Source organism: Galeopterus variegatus, unplaced genomic scaffold (genome assembly GCF_000696425.1).
Source record: "Galeopterus variegatus unplaced genomic scaffold, G_variegatus-3.0.2 Scaffold750, whole genome shotgun sequence".
Taxonomy (NCBI): domain Eukaryota; kingdom Metazoa; phylum Chordata; class Mammalia; order Dermoptera; family Cynocephalidae; genus Galeopterus; species Galeopterus variegatus.
In genome coordinates this window covers 302,608-304,391 of record NW_007726861.1, presented here as the reverse complement: position 1 = coordinate 304,391, position 1,784 = coordinate 302,608, and the positions used below count along the sequence as shown (strand labels likewise).

The window sequence follows — 1,784 nt, the reverse complement described above, 5'->3', positions numbered from 1 at the left end:
AAGGGAAAGAAGCTGATTTCGTATTTTTGCCATTTAAAAAAGGCCTACAGAGATTAACTTGCCGAAGGTACTTGTTTTGTAATTCTGTTATAGGTTTTAAGAACCGTCATTCCGTTTTCCACCTTAACCGAAACTAGTGTAACAATTCTGTGTGCGCTTATTTAGGCATTGCTTGTTAATCTTTCCTCTTTTCTTCTAGGTGATTTTCCTTCATGGATTGGGAGATACCGGGTAGGTACCATGATTAGTAACGGTGCTGAAATGGGGTCATGCCGCTGTGCTTACCAGGTCAAAGGTTTAATGTTTAAGAACGCTGGAATTGTATCAAAAAGGATTGCTAGTAATATTTCCTACAGTCCAGTAATAAGATGCAATCTTTTCAAAACCCCTTTATCATCTTGAATTTATCATTTTTCAGCTCCTATTTCTGGAACATATTAAAATTGCAAACTCCTTCCTAGCTGCTTTGGGTATTGGATACCAGAGGTCAGTGGAATGTTTGTAGAGATAGTGTGCAATTGAGAGCTTTCCAGGGGAGTTAAAATTTCAGAGAAGGTTGAGGAGAACTCGTTAAGTAGTAGCAACGTAAGGCGTACATCTTTCTGAATGGCGGATTAGATAGATGTTCCCCTAAAAAAGAAAATCAGTTGAAGGGCAAGGGAGGCAACTCAAAGATTTATTTGGATGTTTATCGAATAAATTTTGTTGTACTAACTTTAGATATATCATTTATCTTTTACTCAGGCTTTTTCCATATTGAGAGGTTTTTGCTTTTGTATTTAAATCCGTGGTTATCTGTGTGAAACTTAGGTAAAGTATGAATGTTGTTAAATTGCAGAATTGGAGGAAAACTGAAGATAAATTTTGGTAAAGTAGCCCAAGCTACTAAATTTCCTTTTAAATGAGGCATTGGTCTAGATTAGGTTTTGTATTGTTTGGATTCTTTTTGGCGGCTGGCCGGTAGGGGGATCAGTGACCTTGGTGTTATACAACACAGCACTCTCTAGATTGGATTTTAAAAGTGATTCTTCTTCTTCTTACCTACAGCGTCAAGGTGCATAGCTTGTCTGGAGGTAGAGAAAGGTTGCAGGATCCTTTCTGGCAATCAGGTCGTCTTATGAAAATGGCAGACTTATACTGTTCAGTGGAACTCAAATAGCAGAACCTGTTTCATAACCAATACTTTCTTGGTGCTGCTAGCCGGGGAGAAGGTTGCTACCCTGTAACCTTGCTGATAACAGGAATTTTTAGGCTTGAAGGACCAGTACAAGCAAAAAACAAGCTTCAGGGTAGGCAGATTTCTCTGTGGACTCCAATTTAGCCAGATTCCACAGACTGAAATTAAGAGTGAAAATGATGAAGAAAATCAAGATCAGATTAAGAACACCAAGAGCGTCCATGGTATCTTGACTAAGAGTTAAGTTTATAAAAAAAGTTAAAGGCTTCCAGTTTGAAAATACTTTGTGAGATAGCACTGAAGAAAAACTGACTCTAGACTGATTCCATGAATACATGATGAAACTCAGAACCAGTCAATCTGACAAGTGGCAATTTAATAGTTTAAAATACTTTTGGAGAATGCATCTGACCACCAAAGTGTTCTTATTCATGATGTGTAATAAATCCAGAAACTAATATTCAAAAAAATATGTTATAGACCATAATGTATTACATGCCATCACAGTTTTCCTTTCAAAATAAAAATAGCTTTTGTTAAGATTTTGAAAATGTTCCATTTGTATTGTAAAAAAGTGAAAAATGCAAATATGTTTGAGAATGAAAAT

The 1,784-nt window shown here is 36.3% G+C and overlaps 1 protein-coding gene across 1 annotated transcript in view; it reads left to right on the top strand.

The window, feature by feature from the left end:
• Window positions 1-204: 204 nt before the first annotated feature.
• LYPLA1 (lysophospholipase I) overlaps window positions 205-1,784 on the top strand; it is a 33,100-nt gene continuing 31,520 nt past the window's right edge. The window contains exon 1 of the mRNA XM_008572057.1: window positions 205-231. The gene's annotated coding sequence lies outside the window, so the exon portion shown is untranslated. The remainder of the gene's footprint in view (window positions 232-1,784) is intronic.